The sequence below is a fragment of the Pogoniulus pusillus genome, chromosome 25, assembly GCF_015220805.1.
Source record: "Pogoniulus pusillus isolate bPogPus1 chromosome 25, bPogPus1.pri, whole genome shotgun sequence".
Classification (NCBI taxonomy): Eukaryota; Metazoa; Chordata; class Aves; order Piciformes; family Lybiidae; genus Pogoniulus; species Pogoniulus pusillus.
The window spans coordinates 12,846,899-12,873,996 of record NC_087288.1 but is presented as its reverse complement, the minus strand read 5'-3'; the positions used below and the strand labels follow the sequence as shown (position 1 = coordinate 12,873,996).

Genomic DNA, 27,098 nt, shown 5'->3' with positions numbered 1-27,098 from the left:
CTTTAACAAGATGGGAACGGTGGCAGGTCGAGGTTGTTGTCCAAAATAAGTTTTGCGGGATTTTTGGCACGCAGGCTGAAGCTGTAGGCGAAAAAAAAATATACCAGGAGACAGTTCTTTTTCTTTAAACTCTTGTGTAGATAATCACTGCTGGGTTTGGTTATTCTGAAAGCACTGTTACACGGTGAAGTTCCTCAGAGTTTGGGACAATATACGTATAAAATGGCTCCCCCCAAATCACAAGTCACCACCTGCCAACCTCCATATTAAGCGAGAAGGTAGCCAGGTCTCCTTGGGGAGAGGTAAGAAAGCCCCAACAGGGGCTGCTTTCTGTTTATCCAGCTGAGAATGTCCTATGAAATCTGAGTAACTAAATACAGACTATACAGCTTTTGCTCCTGCCCTCCGGGGGGTCTGTAGCTGACGTTTAGTCCTTGTTCCGTGGTGTAAAATAAAGCATGTGTTGATATAATAGCGATGCAAATAAGCTTTGGGCCCTGTTCTGTTATTGGCAGTACTTGCTTGAACTTCTTTTGGTTTCTTTAAGAAGCTGTGCCAGAGTTGCTTACAGGCAGAGGGCACTTGTGTGTATCTAATGGGTCGTGATACAGAAGTCGGGAGTTTTGCAAACTTAGAGTTTAAAGCACAGCCTGTCAGCTAAAAGATAAGCCCTAAAGTTTGTGGCCATCCGTTCTGGCACTTCGTCTGTGTGCAAGAAGCTTGAGATCACAAGTGGCTCGGTGCAAGCTCGGGGGACCTAGTGGTCAGATCAAGGCTACAGCGAGGGCTGCCAGGCTGATCCCAGCACGGCAAATTGAGGTTTTGTATAGACGTTATACTTCAGAGTTTTAAACGTGTCTGTTAAATGTTTCTGTAGTAGCAGCAGAAGTAGCTTTGGTGCAGCGTCGTTAATTAGCAACCAATGGTAATACTAGTGCCTGGCTTTCCTCCTGGTGGTCGTTCTTGTCCAGCAGAAGCCCATGACTGTCAGTTACCATAACTTAGGAATAGAATGGCATTCTCTGAAATATCTCTAATTTTGTATGCTTAGCTGCTTGTCTTGGCCGCTAGTTGCTCCTCCAGCCTTGAAGAAAATATTTAATATAAAAAAACCCGGATTTGTCTGCATACTTCTGGTAACTCTGTGGTTTCCTTTTTCTCTGTTTGTTTTCTTACCACAACAGCTATAGTGGCTGCTCTTGGTTCTGTTTCTCTTCATATCCAGTGAGGCTGTTTGATTAAATGGTACTTAAGCACCTCATTTTAATCAAGATTTAAGTTTAGCATAGATACATGGAGTGTGAAAAGTGTATTACAACTCCAGCTTCTGAGCTGGAAGCAGGTCCTTTTCTGTTCCAAGGGTTAGTCAGCTGAGGGGGTTTTATAAACTGCTGGCAGTATAGGAAGGTAAAAGGTTTTCAGCTTGCAGTGCTGCTCAGTAGTGTATGGGTCTTGAAGTCCTGAAAAGTCCCACCCGTGCACTTGTGCTTAAGTTCATGTTCATGCATAGTGCTTTTGAAACTATGGAATTTATTTTTTATACATAATAATAAACATGTATACACGTCTTTGCAGGAGCCAGGCTGTAATACTTGGTATGCAATATATTTGTGCATATGCCTCCAGCACAATTACAAGAAGATTTCAATTAAGGCTTAATTTTTATGCAGAGCAGATGCCATAAAATTTGGTTTATGTCTAAGTCCGTTGTCAACTGCAGTGTGCCTTGCCTTACTTTACTTTGTGGAGTTCTGCTGGCTCAGCTCCTGATCTGTGAAAACAAACCTTTACCTTGTAGATCTGCCCCCTGTGAGGAGTATGCCTGTGCACAAGTGTCTCTGTAATTTATGTGACAAGGTCTGGTTGCAGTTTTCAAATCTGTGGGTTCTCTATGCAGAGACCTTGTGAAATCTGCTGATTCCTTGATTCTTAGGCTGATTTTTTAAAAAGCATATTTAAAAAAAAAACACAACAAATTAAAAAACAATTGAAGATTAAATCCTAAAGTCACTGAGGTAGACCTGAGAGGAAACTCAAGATCATGATAAAAGTGTGATTTTTTTGGTTCCACTTGCTAACCTAGCACAGGAGATGTCAAAATTCAGTGGGCACTTGAACTTTCCTCTGGTTGTGCTGTATTCAGTCCCTGTCCAGAAGGAGTGTAGTCTATGCTACACATGCTTATCTTCTCCTGAAGGCCTTCTGGTTTGCTCTGCACGTGGAGCTGAAGAGGCGATCTATGAGGAGACCTCTCACATGCTCTGAAGGAGTAGGGCTCCTCTCAAATATGGAAATAGCCCTGGGAGGAGGAACTGCAGTCCATGACTCTTCTCTTTCCTCTAGGCTATAGAAAGGAGTGATGAGAGTTCTGGAGTGTAAAAGAATCAAGGCTTGAACATCCAAGTATCCAAAAGCTGCTATTTAGGTGCATTATCAGGTTATGGAGATGGTGTTGGCTTGGTCCTCATCTCTTTTGTGAACTGTTTTCGAGTTACGTGCATTCTTGGGATGGTTATTTTCTGTTTTCCTGCCTCTTGATACTATGTGGCTTCATTATCCAATCTTTGGGGCTTGTGCTTATTTTATTGGGTATTTTTATTGTAAATACATTTAGTCAGCTAAATTGAGTTTGATTGAAGTGTCTGCATACTTTTGTAATGATAAGCAATCAGAGCACAAAATTGGAGCTTGCTGAACACTTTAAAGCTGAAGATATATCACAAGGTACAGCTTATATTAAGTGTAAGGGGAATCAAAATCGTTACTGATGTTACCATTTTTAGATGAAATCAGATTTGGCTTTCCTTGTTAAACAAGGATGTATGTATTGTCTTTTCTCCTGCTTACACCTCTTCTCTTTAAATAAATCTTTAGGTGATTTTAATCTGTTTATTCACAATCAGTGTTTTGGTAGGCAAGAAAATACTGGCTTTACTGATCCTTTAAGATAGTACAGTTGAGCTATTTTTCTTTGTTGTTTTTTAATTGTTAACATATAATGGAGTCCAGTTTTAAAGCAAACATACAGAATGAAAAGATGGCTTCATGTGAGGGTTTGAAGGATTAGGAGCATTTTAATTTTGTTGTCTTTGACATTCAGTGTCCATGGATAATATAATGAAACTTAGCCCAGTTTTAGTGAAGAGGTAAGATAAGATTGTGGTCAAATAAAGGTAATGTAACTATGCAAATACAGTGCCTTGCTGTCTGAACTGTGCTGGGTGGTATTTTGGGCTGTAGTTTCAGAGGAAGGTGAAGAAGGTTTTAAGATTGCTCTTTAATGTTTCTCAAGCTAAAAGTGCCATCTGGAATTAAGGACTCAAGATGATGATGCAGCCCAAAACATGTCTGAGGAATGCACATGCTTCTTTTAAAATGTGTTTCCCCTGCCGTCAGCGCTGCCCTAATAAGCAGTTGTACTTATTATGGTGAACTAGATGTGAGCAACTTGTGAAAATACCGAGGGGACCATAAACCTTGGACTAATTAAGCATAAATGTAGGTAACATTGAGAAGGATTTCTAACCAGAAGATTTTTATGGAGGGAATCAGATATGTAACATGTTGGATGGGCAACATTCTGGAAAAAAGAAAGCATTAACCTGCAGGCCCCCCTCTTATGTCTTGTAGACATAGTGAGAGCCTTGTATTCTTCTCAAGTAAAGAGTTTAGATACCAGCCTTGCTTAAGACCAGATGTTTTCAAAACTGTAACTTTCCTTTCTAGTTTTTGGTGTACTCCATCTTATGACTAGAAGTTTTTGTTGGTTTGTTGTCTTTTTTTTTTTCAATAATAATGTAAATCTTAAACTACATCATGATGTAGAAGCGGCTCTGAAAAGAGAGTGGTGAATGTATATGTTGGTGATCTAATAAACTAGATGAATGATGGTGTGCCAAAACTTGCTAATGATGCAAAAGTATTTGGATTAGGCAAGCTTGAAGATGACTGAGGAACTGTAAAGGGAATCCAAAAAAGCTGGGTAAAAGGGAAGCACAGCAGATGATGCTGATAAATTCAAGAATATGCATGTTAGAGGGAATAATCAAATGACTTATGACTAGATTGTAAATTAACTATATTTATTGAGGTGGGGAGAAAAGACTTCAACAGCGTTTTATTTGAACTTGTGTTGATCCTTAGTGCTTTGCATTGGGCAAAAAAGCAATGCCACAGTCATCATGCAGTGCTGTCTTAATAACACAGAGGACATTATTAACATGTGTAAATTCATCTGGAACACTCAATTTGTCATCTATTGAGGAGAAATTGGAAGGCATTCTTACAAAATGGAATGGTCAAAATTAGTGTAACTTTGTTTCAAGGGGGTTGGCAGAGGTAGGATATACATGCAAAATAATATTTTGCAATTAGTAAGTAATAATTCCCTTGCTCTTTGATGCAGTGACTAGTACTTTGAAAGACAGTGTCTTGTACTACCAAATCACCTTTAAAAAAGAGAGAAAACGACAAGTCATTGCAATACTTAGTGCCAAAGGAATATCTATCATTATACCAAGAGCCTGGTAGGATGAAAAACTGAACTACTGCTGGGGACAGGAGGAACAGTCACAGGGATATCTGAAGGGATCTTAACTGTGTTACTCTAGGGTATAAATCAGCAGTACCTGAAAGGGGTTGAGAAACGTACCTTAGGATAGATGATGCTTTTGTTGTCTGCTGTGATATTTCATGTTTTGTTCTAGAGGACATAGAGTAAGCTGCTGTTAGAAACAGGGTGTCAGGATGATGATGATTTAACCCACTATAGCAGTTTAATTTCTGTTGTACTCTGAATTGTGGTAGTTTTAGTTAACTATTAATGCAGGTGGAGTTTGACTATGTATTTATTATGTATGTTCAGCCTTCATAGAAGCTGTATGTCAGATTTAACTCTTAACACAAAGTTGGGTATTTTAATTTGTTGAGACATGCTGTGCTGCAGCCTGGGCTGAAGTGCAGGACAGAAATGATGGTTAGACTTCATTTAAAAATCATTGGTTTGCAGTGATCACTGATTTCTAGTATATGCGTCAGTGGACAAGGAATACCACTGAATTGTGGTAGTTTTAGTTAAGTATTAATGCAGGTGGAATTTAACTAGTTCTTCATTATGTATGTTCAGGCTTCGTAGAAGCTGTATGTCAGATTTAACTCAACACAAATTTGGGTATTTTAATTTGTTGAGACATGCCTTGCTACAGCCTGCATTGATGTGGAGGACAGAAATGATGGTTAGATTTCATTTAAAAATGATTGGTTTGCAATGATCAATGATTTCTAGAGCGTGTTTCAGTGGGCAAGGATTTTTTTTTTTTACTTATACAGTTACTAAAATTATTTTTTATTTCTGTAAAAAAAAATATAGTTGTGCACTGACTGACAAAAAATGGTGGATCGGCTTCTGGAGGTAGTTAGCTCTTCTGTAACTTAAAGGATCTTTCAAAGAAAATCTTGTCAAAGCAATAGTGTATCAACACCATGGGATTCTTGGATGTGTTTAGGCTAAACAGGTTGCTCAGGGAGGCTGTGGCTGCTCCCTCCCTGGAGATGTTCAAGGCCAGGGTGAATGAGGCCTGAGGAACTTGTTCTAGTTGGAGGTGTCTGCCTATGGCAGAGAGTTGGAACTGGATGATCATTGAGGTCCCTTCCAATCTAAACCATTCTATAAATGTTAAGCTGTGGGGAAAGTGGGGAAAAACTGGTTTAGTAGCAGGCAATGTGACTGATCTAATAAGCAAGACCTGATGTTAACAGATTAGTGTAGGTAGGGTGTAATACACACTTTGTCTGTAGAACTTTCAGAAAACAAGGCTACAGGCCAAAGTATAAAAACTTAAGTCTTCTGTGACTGCACGTGGTCTTACCAACCAGAATGAGTTATCTGAAAGGCTGTCTTGCAGCTATCGACAAAACAAAACGTGCACTGATTTTCTGACTTGCCAGCTGAAGGAGCTGAAGCTCTTTTGGACCTTGCACTGCTTTTATGAACTCAGAATATGGGGTTAATAGGAAGGCCAAATTTGTGACCATGCCTGAAAGTAATGCACTCTTTCAAGACTCCATCCTTTGGACATAGGACTTGGTTTAAAGCATTTTTCTACCTGAAGGACGCTGTGTAGTGCCTTAGCTGAGAAGAGGTTGGCTGTGCAGTACTGGGGGGTTACCAGTAGTTGTTTTAACTCGTGTTTGTGCAATTCTTTCTTGTTTTTACAACCAAGAAAATAGTTTGCATTCCTCAGGTTTTTCAGATTAGCTCTTATCATGAAACTCCCTCTTTTGAGAGGAGGCATTCACTACCCTGTAGATAAAATGCCTTTAGCTTTTTATTGATGATGATAATTAAGGTAGGTTTTTGGGCAAGTCTGGGCAAAATCCAGGGACTTTGCCAATCTGAGATTCAACTAATAGAAGCCAGATCCTATTTTTGATGTCTCTTAATACATGCCATTATCACCCTTCCCTCAGTATTGTGATTTGTTCTTTCAGTGCCAAACTGTATCCTGTTGGTAGTGGAAGCCCTGCACTTTCTGAGTATGTGATATGTTTATCTTAGGTGCTTTAAAAAGGAGATAATGTGTAAAGGAATTTCTACACAAAACTTTGTGCCTGTTGTTTACCAGGACAGAAGGAGAGGAGAGGGAAAAGCAATCTATCCAATGGATAAGCTCATTTTCTGCCTAGGTAGAGTAAAACTTCTGATGCCTTCATTTGAAGCAGGCCTTGAAAATCTTGCTCCAAATAGTGAAAATCTGCCTTCTTCCTTAAGAGCTTTCTGAAATGCTCAAGGTGATCACACTTGCTTCAGGAGGAAGAACTCTGATGAGCTTTGAGGATATAATGGCAATTTATAATTTATTTCAAAGGTCTTTTAAAACAGGCATCAGAGATTATATATGTATTTAATTTTGATTTTCTTCCCTTGGTTGTCATGCTCGTAAGAACTACTAAGATTGGTGTCTCTTTGCATTCTGCATAGTGTTTTGAGGACTTATTCTGTTTAGGACAACACTTCAATCAATGTACCAGATAAAGAAGTTGGCTGCTAACTTAAAGGGGTGGCTGATGCAGTCTTTCACTGGTAGACAGAAGTATTAACAGAGGTTCAGAGCTCTGTTGGGTTCAGAATGGAGGCCCAACAGGGTAAGTTTTGGCTTTTGAAGAGAATGACACATGTAGACATATGTGAGTAAAGTTCCTGTAATTGCTGGCACCTTTGCCAAGGCTCTATTGTGGGAATCGTTGATAGCAGGGGCAGCTAAATCATGATACTGATGCATAAGAGCTGCTGCTTCCCACTTTGTTGTGGTCCTTTCTGAGAACCAAGAAAGATGATGGCAGGGCTTTCTTGCAATTTTACTTTTACTTCTCCATGTTTCTGTTGGTAGTTTGAGGTCCCAGAATGCCTTTGTGAGTAGTTGGAAATCATGGAATGGTTTAGGTTGGAAGGGACCTCAAGGATCATCCAGTTCCAACCCCCTGCCTTAAGCAGGGACACCTCCCACTAGAAGAGATTGCTCAAGGCGTCATCCATACTGGCCTTGAACACCTCCAGGGAGGGAGCAGCCACAGTCTCCCTGGGCAGCCTGTGCCAGTGTCTCACCACCCTCACTGCAAAGAACTCTTACCTAACATCTAGTTTGAATTTCCCCTCTGCCAGTTTAAACCCATTCCTCCTTGTCCTGTCATTACAAGACCTTGTCAATAGTCCCTCCTCAGCCTTCTTATAGGCTCTCTTCAGATACTGGCAGACCACTATAAGGTCTCCTTAAAGCCTTTTCTTCTGCGGGCTGAAGACCCCCAACTCTTGTAGCCTGTCCTTATAACAGAGCTGCTGCAGCCCTCTGAGCATCCTTGTAGCCTCCTGGACTCTCTAAATCTTGTCCATAAAATAGAAGTGAAATATTTGCTGGGGAGTGCTATTGAGGCAGATGAGCAGTTAGCATCCAAACATGAAGTACGTTCATTGCCAATATATTTAGCTTCCAAATTTTAAAAGTAACTTTCCTTCTGACAAGCTGGAAATAAAAGCTGCCATTTAAAGTTTTGGGGTTTTTTCTGTGTTACATATTTTAGGGCTTCTGGTATGCAGTTAATGCTTCATACTACTTAATGTTACATAGAGAAAAGTGTTTAAATACTATGCTGCATGTCAGAGATTTAATTTAATAATATTTTTTAATTCCTTTGTGCATTGTGAATTGTGCTGAGTGCTTCAAATAGCGAAAGACATGGTACTGGACTTGAGTTACAGTCTAAGAAAGGAAAATAAATTATTTGGTGCAGTAGGCAAATGTTGTGTTAGGGATTGCTGACACATACCTGAAGGTTTGGGTCTTTTTGGTCATGGTTTGCCCTCCTCTATAGGTGGTTTCATTTCTCAGGAGTTTTTCTGATTTCTGTATTTAATTGATAATTTGTCATAAGCAGAGGTAGTTAAATATGCAAGTTCAGGAAGGCACATTTCCTGCCAATGGACAGTTCAGTAATTCAGGGACATCTGTTTTGGAAGGGAATTACTGATACTGCCTCAGAACAAGACCTTGTAAGGTGATGAATGTTTCCTTGGAGCTGGGATGGAGGGACGCACATTCAAGGAGAATACAGCAGTGTGGATTAAGAGACATTCTCTACCTGATACGTTAGTTTTGCTCTAGTCATGTTCTTTGTTGCTCATGTTGTAACCTAAAGCAGTTGCTCACAGAATAGCTCTGAGCTTTTATAGTACACATTTGCCGATAAATCTTCACTGCTGAAAAGGTAAATTATTCATGTGGGTTGGATGTGCTTGCAGAAAACGTTAACCCTCTCCTAACGATGGCTCAGTTGTGTCTTCTGATGTACAAATGTGTTTATGCAGAGACCGGTACATTCTGACACTCTTCCTAGAACCTGACTAAGGTATGCAGATTGTCACCTGTGCACTAATTAATCTGTCAAAACATCTGACAAGGTGTGGGTACACACAGAAGAAAATTACTAATTGTCTCCCATTAGTCAATAGTGTCAACTTCTGTTGATGTTATATAAGGTTTCTTTTCCTGCCTTTGTATTTTCAGCTTGTTTTGGATAGAAGTTTGTTAACGTGTAGGTTAACTTTTGCCTTAGCTTTATGCGTTCAGTGTCCTTGACAAGTACCAGTAACATTGCCTACAGTGGTGAAACTTTCCCCTCCCACATCGATACACTGAAATAGTGATGAGTAGCAGAACTGCGAGCTTGCAGTAATACAGTCACTTTGATGCAAGTCAATCTCTTAAACGAATGGGATATCTACCTAACTTCATAAAATGCTGTCCTCTATTAAATACCACTTAAATTTTGCCTTATCTGTTTTCCACTGTAATGTGGATTTAAAATGTAGTTTAGTGTTTGCTTGGAACAAATCAAAGCAAATGCAGTTCTCAGTCTTTTCATCTTGTATGTTGCCATCAGAGTGACAAAGGATATGACAATGACAGGAAAGGATATCCTCAATTATTCCAGTATTTTCTTAGGATGAAAAAACGGACTTGTGCCTGTTTATCTGAAAAAGGCTTTTTGCCAGGGTCTTAGTGAGCTCTGGGAGCAGTTTGGAAAGCTGAGTGTTTTGTGAGCTGAAATATTGGAATTAAAATACCATTTAAAACACAGGTGTTGAAAAAGACCCTTTGATAATACAGTGAATAAAATCATTTTATAAGATTAAGGCAGAATCTATTTTGCTTATCAGAAAAAAAAAAAGACAACTTCCTACTAATGAGCTTTATGCTTTATTGTATTAATCTCTCAGGAATAGCAGTTTTGTTTCAGGGACCATGTTAAAATAACATTAGACAGTTCACTTGAGCATTCAGTGAAGAGTCTAAGTCTCCATTAGTAAAATGGACAAGGTTTTGACCTTGTAATCATATAAGTCTATTCATAGTGGTTTGGAATAAAATATTTTTCTAATTAAAAACATAATACTAGCTCCACTAATTGTTATTTTTCTACAGCTTTATTGAGGGAGAAGATGAGCTGCATAACTCAACTTCAAAAAAGTCAGGGATTTTTTTTTCTGGCTTGGACACTTAAGCTTTTTTAGCAAAGAATGTAGTAAAACAGTAATAGAAAACCAATCCAGAGATCTTTAAGTAAATAGTTTTGATGGTTTGGTGGTTTGGGGTCTTTATGAGCAAAGTGATCTCCTTTGCAATATTTCACGTCTTTGTACATTGTTATGTGCTTCATTTGCATTATCCTAAGGCCAAATATTCATTCCCCCTTGTATATTACAGATATGACTGTCTTGAGGTGTGATGTCCAAGGCAGGTTCATGCTAGCTACACTGGGTGTGCTTTATGCAAGGTTTTATCAGACATCATTAGACCGGTTCTTCACAGCATACTTTAAGAAATGTGTTCCATTCATCAATAGAAGGAGTGTAGATAGGAACTGCTTATGTAGATTTCCTCCATTGTTGTCTCCCTCAAGTTATTTTAGTGGCTTGTGTGACTTCTTTGTGTACAGGGGTCAAACCTAAAAGAATCTGATCAATGTAGCAAACTGCTTATGCTGGGTATCAAGCTCTAACTGCAGCACAAGGGACTCTGCACCAAGCACTGCAGAATCTGCTCTGGATGATGTTGTCGCTGTTGTCTTTATGCAGTGAGGCCTCTGCCTACTAGGAAAAGAAAATGAGGCGTGTGTGAAATACTTTTTTTTTAAACATGATGTATCTCATCCCCATAATGGTAGAGAGGTATATGAAAGGCAAATGAAGTTATAAAAATACCAGAAGTGTATACGGCCTGAGAGTAGTTCTTCCACATGACAAAAATCCTTAATCTGGAGTCTCTCAGATGTGATGTGCTTCATTACAGTCTCCATCTGACTGCACCTTGTGCTGCCTATCACTATAACCACTGCAGTATTTTGCATGGGAAAAGAGATACTAGATGCAGCTGTAAGCTTTACCGCTGCACTTTGTCTCTTGCAGGAGTTAGAAATGTTTCAGACAACAAAAAGTTCTCTTTGTATCTAGGAGACTTTGTAATAATGTGATCAATAAGAATATTTCATTGTGGTATTTGTCTGTTTATGCCTTTAAAGACTGTTTCAAAGTCTATATGGTATCTTCAGTGATTTATATACTTTTATCTCTTCTTGACTTAAGAAATACGGCAATGGTGGTTCTGATGATCTGATAGAAGTGTATAAGCAGATGATGTTATCAAGTGTTTGGAAGCAGTTCATGTACTGAGTTTGTTTAAACACAGATGTATTAACTCATGAACTTTACAAGAACAAGCTGCAAGGCTAGAGGAAATGAAAAACAAAGGCAAACGCAATTGCCATGTCTAGTAAGACCAAGAGCTGATTACTTGATCCTTGTCTTGGTAGGAGCATAGAGTCAACGATGTCGGAAGAGACCTCCAAGATCATCCAGTCTAACCTATCACCCCCCCTGTCCAGTCAATTAGGCCATGGCACTAAGTGCCTCAGCCAGGTTTTTATTGAACACCTCCAGGGACAGCGACTCCACCACCTCCCTGGGCAGCCCATTCCAATGCCAATCACTCTCTCTGCCAACAACTTCCTCCTAATATCCAGCCTAGACCTCCCCCAGCACAACTTCAGACTGTGTCCACATGTTCTGTTGTTGGTTGCCTGGGAGAAGAAACTGACCCCCACCTGGCTACAGCCTCCTTCAGGTAGTTGTAGATAGCAATGAGGTCACCCCTGAGCCTCCTCTTTTCCAGGCTAAACAACCCCAGCTCCCTCAGCCTCTCCTCATAGGTCCCTCACCACCTTCATTGCTCATCGTGATGATGGCAACTGTGTTTTGTGTGACTGTAAGGCATCAGTAATTGAGACTTTGTTAGATTGCATTCACATCTCTTTCTGAAGGCAAATATGAAGCAGGAAAATTAGACAAAGGAGCCTGTGAGTTCTATGCAAGAGAAGCCAGTACAATCTGCGTGGATTCTAAGATACAAAAAGGTTTCAGTGTTGCAGCTGGGTACCTGCTGGCATTGTAACACACCTCACATCCTTACCTTACGTGCTAGGAGAGCGGAAAATTACAATTCAGTTATTCAAGACCCTAGTCAATCTAGTTAATACCTCATACTTCTGACACATTTGTCAGTGTGGTATTGTGATTATTTACCTTGGCACTGTGAGCTCCAAGCAGGAAGTTCAGTTGGTGAGCAGTGCATCCCAAAGCCTCTGGCATACGCATACCAGCCCCACTGCCGCCAGCATAACCAGAATGTGCATGAATAGAGGTTTGAGGAGTCAGGGAATCAGTTTGGAACAGGAAATTGCACTTCCAACGGTGTGTGAAAGGGGTCAGTAGCTCTTGACAGCTTGTTGCAAAGTAAGTTCTGCTGGAGAAGCGTGGCTTGCAAAGTCAGTCGCTATGATTTTATTTTAAACAAAAGAGCTGTGGTTGTGAGACTGATATGTTTACCCCGAGTTCCTGAAGCACACTTTTCAGTTAGGTCTGGGAATAACTAAGCACCTAAAATAATCTCTGGTTTTGCCATCTCTTTGGTAGTGTGCCTGCTTCCTGCGTTACCAAAGTCATCATTAGATTGGCTGTGTTTAAGCTTCCTGTCTCACCAGGGTTTTTTCCATTAGTTGTGTAATCTCTTTCAGGAGCTATCAATATAATATTTCAGTGATAAAGGTTTCACTTAAATTATGAGATGGGATTGGTTTTTCCCTTTTTTTTTTTCTTTCATTCACTTTTTTCTCTCCACTTTCTCTACAATAGCATTCTAACTGACCCTTTCTTAGATGATGACTTCTAATGGTAGATGCTATTGTAATAGCATGCAGGCTAAGAAAAAGCAATACTACTTTTGCCTGTACTTGGTCCTCTAATAATTTATGCAGAAAGATGAACAACCTGTTTAGCTGTATCACTTTTTATTCTTGCTCTGTAAAGTACCCTAGGCTATTAAGTGCACTTTCAAGTGTGTGGGGTGTGTGTGTGCTGTGGGGGCACTGTCTTTCACTGTTTCAGAGTTGGATTCCCATTTACCTGACTCACAAAACATCCATTAGCATATTGCACCATGGTTTGAGTATTTTGGTTATGTGCTTTGTTTATTAGATGTCTGTGTGTCAGAAAGAGTTGTAAACTCACCTGTGTGATATCTTGGGTTGGACAGCAAAAAGGAAATGAGCTGTGTTGTTTAACTGCCCTAATCAACCATTAAGCTGCTTTTATTTTTTGCCTCTCTTGGGGAAAGTGCTGTTGTTTCAATAGCTGATTGTTCGAATGTGAACTCTGGATGAGAAAATGAGGAAATGAGATGCATGCACAGTGTTCTGTTTGGCTCATCTAGGGTAGAGTTATTGAAGTGGACATTGAAAATAATTGATGTGCTGAATTTCTTATGTGCTCTTTTACTTATTGTGCTAGTTTGAGCCTAGCTAGAATGCTTTGGTGAGAAGAATTAGATTATAGGCTGTGAAAAGGAAACAGTGGTGAGCTCTACTTCACTCATAGGCTTGTTGAGAACAAGAACACAAACATAGATAAGGGAGTTCTCTCTCTGGGCTTTGAGCTGAACTTCTCTCTCTAACCTAACCACCGTCTGTGTGACTAATCCATCTGCTTCCTAACCTCCCTGGCCAACCCTCCAAACTACCTTAATTGTAAGGCAAAGTCTGGGGTAAGGTAGAGGGGTGGGAGGAAGGTGGAAGGGTGGTTGCAAGCCCCTCTTAGGGCCTCTGGTTTCTGGGAGGGCTGTTGTGTTTCTGTATTACCTTTTTAACTGGTATATTTCTGTATATATTGTAAATATCTGCTTGTGTATTGTGTTAAGCAGTAAATATAAAGCTTCGTTCGATTTCCAGAGCTGCTGAGTCCAGTCTGGGTGATTTCTGAAGTGGAGGGGTGGGGTGGGGTAACACCCAAACCATCACATCTTTGTTATGGTGCCCAGCTGAAGACAAAGGTAAGTCTTTACATGAGATTTTAAAGCAAAATATCAAGCTGAATTTTGAGAACACTGAGGTAGAACTCCTCCAGGATAGTCTTGCCTTAGAACATAGGCAGGCGTTTTGCTGTGCTGTGTATTCTGCCTGACTTTCTGTGTCTTGCTTACAGCTAAGTCTCATGTTCCATTAATAGATCTCATTTGCTCATGAGAGCGTGTGTTTGGCTATAATGTTGGCAAGATTGCAGCTTTTAGTGAAAGGATTAAGTGAGAGGATTGAAGTAACACTTGAATGTGAAAATCTTCAGGCTTTACCCCTCCAATTAAAACGTTTTGAGTTTGCAAATGCAGTTTCTGCCTTGCCAATTGATGTTTCTTTGTGAGTTTTATATAAACTCTTGTGTTATTGCTGTAGAGTGAGCATTCTCTCCTTTTCTCTTTTATCAAATGTAATACTGAATTTGGAAGTTATCGGGATAAAAGTTAAATTAGTTTGTTTGTATTTCAATTTTTGGGATGCTAAATGGTTTCTTAATTCATTGCATGGTTATTTTTTACTAACATGTACTCTGGTAATTTATTTCTGTGTTCAGTGATTAGTCTCTCATCTAAGCCTCTTTTTGAGTCTGAACCTGTGAAAGAATTCAGCATGGGAGTCTGTACCAATTTGTCACCAGCATTCACATTATTCCACTGAATGAATTCTAAGATGTGGCAGCAGAGCTATGATATAAAATTTTGATCTTGAATCATAATAATGCTGCTTCTTTGTAGTTAGTCTGTCATTTAATTATTTACTCCTAAAATGTAGGCATCATTTTAGTAAGTGACGGGTTTATTGTGTTGCATTTTTAGCCTATGACCACAGCAACAAATAGCCCCTTTCTTTTGCTTAAAAGATAGTTCGAGGATCATCCTAATTGACTGCTTTCACTCACTTGCCTATGTCCTGCTCTTCATTTGAGCATCATTGTCTTCATGGTAATTAAACAAAGGCCCAATTAAGTCTCACCCTGTACTGGAAAGTAACTTGCCAGAATTTGACAGCAGAACAAAGGATGTTTCATTGACAAATTTCTTAAGAGGAAAATGTCTCAGTGGAGGTCTGTAAAGCAGTGTGTGTGTGATTTTAGGCACTTAGCAGCTATCACTTTTAAATTATTTAAAATCTGTGGCTGAGCCTTCTGCTCTGCTCTGAAGATGTGACTCAGCTCCTCCAGCACAAGCTGTGGTTTTATTTCCTTCCATCAACAGTGTGAAAGCTCCCTTGAAACATCTTCTCGAAGTAGGCAAGATGAGAGCAAGCAATCTCTTAGCTTCTTAGAGTAGTTCAACACAGGGGTATATGATGAAAGTCAGGATTAAAAAATTAATCAAAAAGCCTGTAAATCCCACTTACTTGGAGCCAATGTAGCTATTACTCTTAGTATTTATTTTAAAAGCCATAAATCTGAAGAGGCAACTTTAGGAGTCGAATGAGAAGACTGAATGAGAACAATGCTTTTTTCCAGACTCTGTCTTGTGTGACTCTTGTCACTTGTCCTGCTGAGTAAACTGGTGTAAGAAAGAAGGGGAAGAGCCTTCTGCAGCAGGACTCTTTAGAATAATTACAGGACTACTCCTTTACTGCATGAAAACTTGTAAAATGTGTGGGAAGAGGATTTCAGTTGCCTTCCCAGCTTTCTCTTGCTTTTACCATAAAATGTTTCGTCTGAATGCCACAGCTCTGGAACATTGTCTATCAAAACTGAGACAATAATTGTCAACAGTTCCAAGTAAGTGTATACATTACTGGTTTTGATTTCCACCAAGCCATAAACAGTCTTTGTCCTTTGCCTTTTACTAGCTATTGGTTTGGCTATTCCTTCTGGACAGGAAAGCTGTGTTTAATGCTTTGTAAAGTGGCCATCAGTTCCTTGCTTTTATCTGTAGTCAGCATAAATTATTTTCAGCAAGGCCAAAGAACTGTTTTGGCCAAGATTTGCAGGTGTCCCTTGTGGAGAGCTGTTTCAGGATAAAGGCTTAATCTTACTGTTTCTTTCATCCCCTTCTCTCTATCGCATCTCTGCTTGAAGAAGGCTAATCCTAAATGCTAGGAGCCAATGGTTGGTCTCCACCCTGGTTCACTTTTGTTTGTGTTTAGTCATTTTCAGAATTAACCCTCAACGGGATAGATTGAAGCATATTCACTTACCCTTAACGCTTGAAAACTTGGTCTGTGCTGCAGTTGCAGTATTTCTAAGGGGAAATTCAGCCCCTAATTATCAAATTAGATGCACATTCTGGTTCTTTGGCATGACTTTACTTTTGCCCATCTGTTAGGCTGGCATTCTGCCTTCTTAGAAAGTAGCTGACCAGTTTCAGCTGAGCAGAGGAGCCAACCAAAGATGGGTTAAGAGAGGCAGCCCACAGAACCCTTTATGTTTGCTGCCTTTTGCCAAAAGCTCTTCCTGTTTGCAAACAATGTCAGCTTAAGCCCATATGCTTCATTACATGGGATGACATCTGTGGAGACAGATGCAGGGATGGCAATACTAATGACATTTGATAAGGAAGGGCATATGTTATGAAACCAGACACCGCTATGTATTTTAAGCCCCTATCTGTGCTGCACATGAATACACAGAAATGTAGATTGCCTGTGTATTTTGTTGTGTGAGTGCATTTGTTGGCCAGGGTTTGGCCTTTGAAGTGCATCAGTGTTTAGGGTTTGTGTTAGGTGTAACTGCAGTGATGTGATTCAGTTGCTGCAAATTATTAGCCTAGATAAGTATTTTGTTTCAGTACCCTTTGAGTAGCAATGTGTATTAAAGGTCCAGTAGCTCATACTGTGTAAGAGAACATGTTTGAATAGTGCCAATGATAGAGGAATCTGTTGGAAGTAGGATTCTGCTGTGAACTATCTTCCTGAAGGATTTCAGCAGTACCTTCCAAAATTGCTTGTAGGAAATTCACTCATTTCTGTGTTCAGCATATATCATTTGGATGTGAATTTTCCAGCTTTGAGCAGAACAGTTCTAAACCTTCTTTGGGAGCAATCTTTTTGTCCCTTTGATGCTGCATTTTTGCCAGAGATCAGGTTTCTGTCTAAAGCTGCTTTTCTCAAATACCTCTGCTTTTTTGGGGTTTACAGTGTGAAAATTACATTTAAAAAACATAGAAAGTTAATTTAGTTATTGGACACTTTAAAGAAATACCATCAAATTGAGATCTGATTATCTCTTTTAAATTGACTTTCACCTTCTGTGCCTGTCTGGGGCTGAGATTTATGTATCTACTTCAGAAATGTTTTCTGTTGTTGCTACATGTATTGTACAGCAACATATATGCAAGCAACAAGGGATGTGGTGTTGCTCTTGGAGCTTTAGGGACCATCCATGTCAAAGAGATGATGCAAAGTTACAGGAGAGGGGAAGGGAGATCAAGAAGTGGCTCTAGCACAGTGACCTGGGGTGCCAGTCGTCTCTCTCAAGGGTGGGAAAGACATCAAAGAGAAGTGATTTCAGAGAGCCCTCAGTGAACAGGAAAGAAAAGAAAAGGATTCTGCAGTACAGTGGTTTTGGTGTCCCATGCCACTGCCTTCATGAATTCCTGGGTTACATTTAGCGGAAGAGTGACTTCGCAGTGGCAGTAAGGAAGCAGAAAAGTTATTAGCAAATGCAAAGAGAGTTGACCTCCATCACAGGAACACCAGATAGGAAGGAGAAGCAGCAAACGGAGGTTCCCATCAGTTTGTGGCAAGATAGAGACGACCTTAGTGTATGGGGGAAAAGTGCTTTTCTCTGACCCTCTAATGGAAAATGTAGCAAGGTTCTGTTGAATGAACTTTGCATATAATCCATTTTAACAAGCTGAAGAGAGGATACTTTAAAACATTTTCACTTTGATTTCTGTGCTTAGCAAAGTGTTAATGGCAGTACTTGCAGGCAGAATGTTTCAATCCTGAGGTAAAACATGAAGCCAGATTGGTGACACTCACAGGGAAATTAACTTCTTTCTGTCATATTTTAGTGTAAAATACTCTTAACTTGGTATTTAGGTAAACGAATTGAGTAAATAGCTTCTGTTGCTTTAGAGTACAAGTAAAATAAAATACACTGTTTATAATATGGACCTTACCAGCCACACTTGAAAACTGCTTTTTTTTTTTTTTTAGTGTATAGGTGAAGGGAAAACACAGCTTGCGAAGAAGGCAAAAAGCTTCTGGCAAAGAGAATTGTTCCATTAAAAAGTCAAACTATCTTGCACATGGCTACATTTTCCATATATCTTTAATGGAGTTAACATTTGGTGTTCACAAAACTGAAAATGCTTTTTGGTATTTTGTCTGGGTTTGTATTGGAAAATATTTCTCCCAGCGGAAGAGGGTGTTTATATATTTAGGTGTGCAGGACTGTAATGGATGGTTAAAGAAATTGACCTCGTTTTTCTAACAAGATCTTTTGATATCTCTTCTACATTAACTTATTTTGTTGTTTTTTTTTTTCTTTTTTTGAGGAACTTGCTGTGTTTTCCACTTCAGGTCTGGTAATTTTGGAGAGTTAGGTGACTTCTAATTTTTCATTTATTGGGATTTATTTCTTGGAATGATGGCACTCTTTCCTTGGTGTTGTAGGGACAGTAATAAACTTGCTAACTAAAAAAAGCTCCCAAGTGTATGTGGCTGTTAAACACTTGGACTAAACGTGGTTTGTTGAATTTGCAGTGTTGAGGTTTGCAAACCAGTTGAGAGGAAAAGGATTTCCTTAATCATAGTGATATAATCACTTTCTTTGCACAGCTCTTTTTCTGCACTTCCCAGAAGGATAATTTTGCTTCCAGTTTGGATTAAACAAAGTGTCGTCTTGCTGGGAACAAGCAAAGATGAATGTCAGCAGTCTGGAGTCTCCAAAGCATTGATGAGGGTCAGTATCTGTGGTAGCTTAGGGTTATTGGGAAACTTTGAGTACCTGATTTCCATCTCTTATACCTCTCGGTTGTTTTAACTGTAATAAAAGGTTAATAATAATAATAAGAATGATGATGATTATGATAATATTGGATTTTCATTTCCCTCCTCCCCCAAAGTACTTCATCACTGTGACAGAAACAATACTGCCAAGTATCTTTTGCTGTAGACTAAAGTATTGTTCTTAATACTAATTCTTTCCTTAAAGTGCCTCCAACCAAAAGGTACAAATAAACACTTCCCTGTTTCATTTAGACACTGGTATAGCAGCTGCAAAATGTGATTTTTTTTTTTTCATAGCTATGCATAGCAGCTGAAAATTGAGTGTGAATGACAAGGAAGAAACTGTAGAGAGTGTGACACGTGCTGACATTTCTTTCTATGCAGAACTACTTAAATTACATCTGTTTGTAAGTTGTGTGCATTTATATTGTCTGTAAGTAAGTACATCTGATGCATTTGATGTCAGTGATTCTTATACAATTTGCAGAAACTATGGTCTTATTTTGCAAGAGATTGAGGATATCCTTATAATTCACTTGCAATTTTATTTTTGGTTTTTAAATGAAGCCTGACTGAAGTCTGCAGTGTGTTCAGTTAGCAGTGGATCTCTCTGCATCTATGTCTACGTGTACTTTTTTTGTATTTAAGGATCAAAAAGATGTTCTATTTATTTGGTTATTATAGAATCATAGAATCAACCAGGTTGGAAGAGACCTCCAAGATCATCCAGTCCAACCTAGCACCCAGCCCTGTCCAGTCAACTAGACCATGGCACTAAGTGCCTCATCCAGTCTTTTCTTGGACACCTCCAAGGACAGCAGCTCCACCACCCGCCCTGGGCAGCCCATTCCAATGCCAATCACTCTCTCTGGCAACAACTTCCTCCTAACATCCAGCCTAGACCTCCTCCAGCACAGCTTGAAATTGTGTCCCTTTGTTCTGTTACTGGTTGCCTGGGAGAAGAGACCGATCCCCACCTGGCTACAATCTCCCTTCAGGGAATTGTAGACAGCAATGAGATCTGCCCTGAGCCTACTCTCTCCAGGCTGCACATCCCCAGCTCCCTCAGCCTCTCCTCACAGGGCTGTCTTCCAGGCCCCTCACCAGCCTTGGTGCCTTTCTCTGGACACGTTCCAGTACATCAATATCTCTCCTGAATTGAGTAGCACAGAACTGGACACAGTCCTCAAGTTATTGCTTAGGCAAAGTGGCCAGAGGAGAGGCTTTATTTTAATGGCAGAACCACTACTAAAATGAAAGCAACTTGCTTGATTTTTCCCTGTTTCTCACCTTTGTGCATGGATTGTCAGTGTTGCTGTGCATTCTGTATTTAAATGTTGCTATAGTGAGAGATTCTGAGGTTTGGTGTCATCTTCTATGCATGTGTGGCTTTTGAGATTGGCTGAAATTGGTGGGACAGGCACGTGAGGTGTTAAGTGATAGGATCATCTTGTCTTCAGTATTTAGTGCTGGGGAATTGCACATCTTGCATTCTTGTGTTGGTTTTAAGTGTTTGCAGTGTGGTGATATTTCCATGCAAGCACTGAAATTCTACCAGCTGTGGGGTAGGACTCCCCAGTTCAAGCCAACCATAGAGGCTGTTTGTTGCAATTTTAGGAGGAGCATTCAAGAGTTTTGAGGAAATCTTTTGTTTCGTGCTGCCAGCCCAGCCGCTGCCTGGGACTTCAAAGCTCTAGTCTCTGACACACTGGAGAAAGAGTTTTAATTTACAAAAAACCTCCTGTAAGTGCTTTTTAGAGAATTTAGATGTTGTGAACTTTCTTAGATAGATCATCTCCAGTAGCGATGGCTTACTTTGAAAAGCTCGTTTGCTTGCCGTTGTGGTCCAATAGCGGCGGCTATCTCGCATGGCAAGTGGACAACTCTGAGATGCCATCTGGACCAACATGGGCATTAAAAAAATTCTCTTGTGGAGAAGTGCTTGAAATGAATTCCAAAGCTTGAAGGCTGCTGCATCTTGCTAACCAGATGCTCTGTGAGCACTGCGTATATAGGCACCTGCCAGTAGTGGGGAAAACAATGAAATGTGCTCAGCTGAAATGACAGATCTGTTTCAAATAGGTAGCACTAGTGAATTAATGTGTTTTAAAAAATTAGAATAGTGATGATGCCTGCATTGGAGTGGCTGAAGAACAAAGAAGTAGAATGTTAGCAGAAAAAAGGAATTTCCAAATAATCTTGGTAATGCCATTCCCTTAATTAAATTTTTTCATTGCAGAGACAACGTGCAGCGTAGCTCATGGTAGTTACAAGATTCAGAGTGGTTACGGCATTTCAGATCTCTCCTAATGATACTAATCCTAACCATGATAACTAATGATACTAATCCTCTGATGGAAGTTTTCTGCTGCTGTGATCGTTTGTGCACAGTGCTTTGGAGGCAGAGGTGGAAAAACTGTCAGCAACTAGAGAGTTACTTGAGGAACATGCAACTTAAACACCTGACATCTGGTGACTCACCCTCCAAGTATGTGTGAGTTGAATGATGGTTAACTGATTGCCACAGTCGATTGAGAGGAGATGCATTTGAAATGTGAAACACTTTATTTTTGAAGGTAGTAAGAAGTACACCCGCAGTTTACAAACCTTACTACAATCTGTCTGCAAACTTTGCCTCCTCCTCAGCTGCCTGAACTCAGCAAAGGATTCATGCATTCGTTGTTGCTGCAAAACAAGTATGTCTGACATTCTTAACACACCTTTAAACCGTCCTTGTTCATAAGTGTTTTGTAATGATTATGAGCCACAATAGGAATTGCTACACCTGGTTGTTTTCTGATCGATTGCTTTTTAGTGAGGTGACTTGCCTCTTCAGAAGTTTCCATGCTGTCTTGACTTAAAACTGCAAATGTTATTGCCAACATTGTGTTATGGTCCACATGTTCAGCAAGAAAAAGAAAATTCCAGTCTTCTGGTAGAGACATGAAGTAAGTAAGGTACTAGCATACATCACGGCGAGATGGTAAAGTATGTGTTGGGACCATGAAGAGTGTAGGGGTTGAAGGAATTTTGACTCAGCTGATGCAGTAGCTAACAACAGAGGTGGTTGTTCATCACAGTTTATTTAGCTGTCTCAGCTTTTAAGAGAGGACAGAATACAACCTCGTACATTTCAAACAACTGTTGTGAATAATGAATGATTTCAAAATGTGATTGTGACTGTAATCCTTCTGGATGCAGGTTGGGCCTGGGAATTTGCAGACAGGCCTGTTGGAAAGGTGGAATGCCACCTTCCCTCCTGCAAATGTGTTGTCACTGGCCATTAGTCGTACAAGCAGCTGGTTATTCAAGTGCTTAAATATAGATTGAGTAGCTTAGTAAATAGCTATTTGAATTATCAGTGTTTCAGTGCGATGCTTAAGATTTACTGTGGCAAAAGATGTCTGAGCAAACAGCAATAATGCTATGGATTAAAAAAAAACAACAATGAAAATACAAACAGTAAAATTTTGTGCTGAATTCAACAGCAGTAACTCTTTGCTGAAAGGAGAAACAGTAGTCCAAAATTGAAGTGTTTATATGTATTGAAATGATGAAGCTGTTTGGAATGTGGGATTTTGAAATAGCTAATTCAGAGCAGTGCTTATGTTTTGGTAGTTTTGTAGGTGCTTTTGTATCTTTGGAAGGAGTTACAACCATTGTTTCTGGTATTGTACATACTTAGTGAACAAGCTTTTAGTAAATTACTATTGTTAGACTTGCATATTGTTAAATAAACATAGATTGAAACAGATCCCATGCTGTAAAAACAACTGTGTGCAAGCCAATTTCTTTGTGCATGTGAGTTATGTATCATTTCCCCTCAGGAATTAACAACATACCGTGAACTCCACTTTTTAATTTGGTTGAAAGAGAGAGCCTTGCACATGGAAGAATAACAACTCTTGGACTCTCTTAATCTTCATAAAATGCCTGAAAGTGAACTTAGTATATGAAACAAATCTGGTGGTCCGAAACATTTCTAACATGCATTCTGCATTTTTGCAGCAAAAAGAAATCAAAGCAGACATAAACCAGTGTATGACATGAGTTGTTACTGCTCTCAAGCATGAAGAAATTCTGTAACTTTTTAACTCTCCCTTCTAATACGCTAGTGTGAAGCAATTTTGGTGCCCTGATGGAGATTTCTGTGCTGCTGTAACACAGTTTTCCTGCCAATAGGATCATCATGATGCACTTGGTGGGCTTCTGAATTAGACTTTGATTGTTAGGGAGGAGACTATCTAGGAGTAATGTCAAAAAATAAAACTTTCTGGCTAACAAGCTTTTGCCCCTGGGGGAAGGTCTTCTGAAAAACACGTGATTGACATTGGAATGGGCTGCCCAGGGAGGTGGTGGAGTCACCATCCCTGGAGGTGTTCAGGAAAAGCCTGAATGAGACACTTAGTGCCATGGTCTGGTTGATTGGCTAGGGCTGGGAGATAGGTTGGACTGGATGATCTTGGAGGTCTCTTCCAGTCTGGTTGATTCTATGGTTCTATATCCTTGGGAACAGGAACTGGTTGAGATTCAGAACTGAATGACTGAAATGGGAAGTTGCACGTAGTAGTCTCAGCTCTAGCATAGCTTTTGGAGTCTTAGGAACAGCTTTGAAAAAACAGCTTATGCAAAGAGAGGAAGATCTTTCATCTCATTTTCCTATGTATGTTTCTAAAGGGAGATAATTCTTGGGCTTCTACAGGATCTAAAATAACACTAAATTCCCTTCTCACCTTCCATCAAGAAGAGAATTGAGTCCTATTTTTGGCACATATGCATAGATGAGGTGATCTCCAAACATGCTGTAACTACTCTGCTATAATTAATCCTAGTGCAAGGAGCGACAGCTTATGTTTTTATAAGTCTCTAGAGATGGAAGAGTGGTTGTTTTGTTGTTGTTGGTTTTTTCAGTAGGTGTGGTGATTTGATCTTTCCATTCTGCATACAGTGTCTAATAAAAGGAGCTGGTTGTCTAAATGTAGGCAAAAAATACATGTTTTAGAAGTCCTTTTAGTTCTTAGAGTAGTTCTCTGCCCTTTGAATTCAGCCACTTTCCTGATCTTTTTTTTTTCCAACCTTTGAGATCTTACACTAGGATTAAAAAAAACAAAACCAGAAAAAGGCATGCAGGATCTAATCACAATCAGAAACAAAGAAAAGTAGTGTTCCATGATGTGTGGATTGGATTGGCAGGAAACTGGACCATAGTTAACTTCACTTGTGTGTACTGAAAACAAACCAAACCCCACACCTACACCATTCGTCTTGGTCTTTAATGTTTTGTTGGCAAAACTCTGCTTTTAGGAGTGGGAAAACAAGTCCTACCCACAACAGACTGTCATGCTGGCAAAAAGCTTAGTGTATTGCTGCCAGTTGAATAAAATCCTTTGGTGTATGTATTTTGTTCCATTCAAGGAAAAGCCTTGGCTACTCCTTCCCTGCCACCATCCTTTTTTCTCCAGCCCAGCAGAAACTGTCTCCACTACTGGAATTCATGGAGGTAATATTTAAGCATTGGTAAGCCATTAGAAGATGCTGCCATTATCTTGGATCTTAATATATTTCAGTAGATAAAGAGAAGCATGCTATCAGATGAGATAGTGATCACCTGGATGCAGAAAGCACATGAAAAGAAAATGCAAGTGATTCCTTGGGACTTGTCAGTCTTAGTGCACCAACTTTTTCAGTGACATGGTTTTGCCTGAAGGCAGAAGTAAGCCATCAAAATATAACAGGATATCCTGGCATGACAAAGAGAAGTTTTCGGAGATGTAGGTCTCCCAAGGCTGTGATTGGCTATTACCAAGTGGAAGCTCCACTTTTGAAATGTTTTTTTGTTGTTTGTTTGTTTACTTTTTTAATTTGAAGGGAAAAAAAGGTTGCATGAGTTTGCACACCAACAACTGCTCATGGAAGATAAGAAACTGCAGTAGCCAGAACTTCAGATTTATGGCTCTGGTCAATTTCCTGTTATGTTTTAATAGGATATGCTTCCCCTACTTCTAAACTAGTGAGCTGTATCAAAGAGACTGTATTGTGTTTCAAAGCACTCTGGCTGTGGGGTCTTGAACACATGCTCTTGATTGGGGTTTGGGCTTCCTAAGCAATGTTATAATCTGGTTTAATGTTTTGTTTTCTTTGGGTTTTTTTGTTGGTGGTTTTTTTTTTTTTTGTGAGTTCAGGGATATGTATGAGCTCCCTGTTAGAAGGATTTTGGGAGCATTTGTTTAGTTAGCTTAAGAATTGTAGTGTTTGAGTAGAAGAACCTTTGTCGAGGTTTGGTTAGCACAGATGGTGGAAAACAAACAGGACTACCTGACTGTCAGGGCACCTCTGGGCCAGCATTCCAGTTTGGGTCACTGCATGGGGCGGAAGTTAGGGAATGCTTGACTGGCTGCTGGGAGAGATTCAATCACTTTGCAGTGCCTGAGTGACTGAAGCAGGGGGAGGAAATCTGGCTGGTAAACTTCTAGCTGATAAAATGTTGGTTAAACAGCAAGATTTTAGCAGGGGGAAGTGTGTGCCATATCAGTATTTCCTCTTGATTAATTTATATTCTTTCAGTTTTTTTAATTCAAAACCATCAAATCAGCCCAATGTTCTCATGTGTGATAAAAACACAGAAAGAGAAACTCAAGCCAGCCATTAAGGAAGAACCACAGAGAGGAATAGAAGAGGGAGATCATCCCATTTATAAGGTCTTGGTGGGACGCTGAAGTGGGAGTGTTGCTGCTCTGCATAGGATCCAGCATAACACGCTAGAATTACACAACGTAGTTGTAACTTGGCAAGCTGAATTTGTAATTGTAGTTGTTTAGTGGTTATTTCTAGATTTTACTATAGGAAATTTTGAAACTACCCTTTAAAAAATGCTTTTTTGTTTTTGGTTGGACTTTATACAGACCTTTTGTGTTATTGCTGGGTTTGAGTGCTTGCTTTGTTTTCAGATTGTCCTTTTAAATTTCGGTAGTGTTAATGAGCAGTGATACCGAGTTCAGTTGTGTATGGTTTTAATGAACCAAGGTGATTAAACTGGATATTATTTTGAACAGAAGGTGTGTTTCTGACCAGCAGTATTTTACTAAAGAGAAGGCCAGCGAGATAAATATGCAAGCACAAACATGGGTTAGAGGATGAGTGGTGGATGAAATGCTAGGTGGGAACCAACAGTGTGTGCTCACAACCCAGAAGGCCAACCATATTCTGAGCTGCATCCGAAGAAGCGTGGCTGGCAGGCAAGGGAGGAGATTCTTTGCCTTCATTCTGTTCTTGTGAGACCCCAGCCTGGAGTACTGCATCCCGCTCTGTGGGTCCCAGTGTAAGAAAGACATGAGCCTGCTTGAGCAGGTCCAGAGGAATGCCACAAAGATGATCAGAGGGCTGGAGCACCTCTCCGAGGAAGACAGGCTGAGACAGTTGAGGTTGTTCAGCCTGGAGAAGAGAAGCCTCTGGGAGGCCCTTACAGCAATCTTCAGTGCCTGCTTGGGGCCTGCGGGAAAGCTGGGGAGGGACTCTTTGTCCAGGAATGTGATGACAGGAGAAAAGGCAATGTTTTCAAACTGAAAGAGGGCTGATTTAAATTAGATACTCGGGAGAAATTCTTTACTGTGAGAGTGGTAACATAGAATGGTTTGAGTTGGAAGGGACCTCAAGGATCATCCAGGTCCACCCCCCCGCCTAGGCAGGGACACCTCCCACTAGAACAGGCCGCGCAAGGCCTCATCCAGCCTGGCCGACAACGCCTCCAGGGAAGGAACAGCCACAACCTCCCTGGGCAACCTGTGCCAGTGTCTCACCACCCTCACTGCAAAGAACCCTTGCCTAACATCCAGTTTGAATCTCCCCTCTGCCAGTTTAAACCCATTCCCCCTTGTCCTGTCATTACAAGACCTTGTCAATAGTCCCTCCCCAGCCTTCCTGTAGGCCCCCTTTAGATACTGGTAGGCCACTGCAAGGTCTTCTCAAAGCCTTCTCTTCTGCAGGCTAAAGAGCCCCAACTCTTGTAGCCTGTCCTCATAGCAGAGCTGCTCCAGCCTCTGATTATTTCTGTGGTCCTCTGGACTTGCTCCAACAGTTTGATATCCTTCTTGTGTTGGGGGCTCCAGAACTACACACAGTACTCCAGATGAGCCCTTTCTTGTCTTGGTTTTGCCATCAGTTTTCTAGCACTGATACTCCACTTGGAAGAATATCTGGGCTTTTTCTCCAGAACCCATAAGATACAGAGCCTT

At 40.2% G+C, this 27,098-nt stretch overlaps 1 protein-coding gene across 1 annotated transcript in view; it reads left to right on the top strand.

Annotated features, from left to right (window-relative positions):
* The window catches only part of LOC135186410 (uncharacterized), a 41,528-nt gene that overhangs the window by 1,729 nt on the left and 12,701 nt on the right, over positions 1-27,098 (top strand). The window lies entirely within an intron of this gene.